Source organism: Nannospalax galili, unplaced genomic scaffold, assembly GCF_000622305.1.
Source record: "Nannospalax galili isolate Female #2095 unplaced genomic scaffold, S.galili_v1.0 scaffold818, whole genome shotgun sequence".
NCBI classification, from domain to species: domain Eukaryota; kingdom Metazoa; phylum Chordata; class Mammalia; order Rodentia; family Spalacidae; genus Nannospalax; species Nannospalax galili.
The window spans coordinates 130,210-130,736 of NW_008341874.1; positions in this window are offsets into that span (position 1 = coordinate 130,210).

Genomic DNA, 527 nt, shown 5'->3' on the forward strand with positions numbered 1-527 from the left:
TCCCCAGTGGAGCCTGGAGCCGAATTCTGGGCTGCCTCCAGGATCCTGTTTCACTCCTCAGTAGTGAATAGGACACTCAGGAGCTGGTGGCAATTGTCCCAGGTGGGCTGGTGAGTGAAGAGAACAGTTTCCAATGTTAATCAAGTCCCTGGGGTTTTCAGAGAAAGGCACATTCTGTGAGCGCCAATTGTAAAGATCACTGGTGGCAAAGGGCCAGTAATGAAAGGGCTGGTTGCCCTCTCTGTCTGAGGGTCCGGCTGGCCGGAGCGGGAGGACAACCATGTCAGGCTGGAGGGCTGCCCCCCTCCTGCTCCTTGTGGCCTGTGCAGGCCCCTGCAGGAGCGACAGCGATTCCTCAGAGTTGGGAGGCAGGGTCTGCACTTGTGGTGCTGATGGCAGGATGCTTGTCTGAGGGGAGTAAGGTGGGGGAAAGATGTCACTCTCCTCCGTGCCTCCCTGGAGAATGGGTTTCTCTGCTGCCTTTGGTCTGAGAGGGAGGACCTGCGAAGTTGGGGAGGGGGGACAAC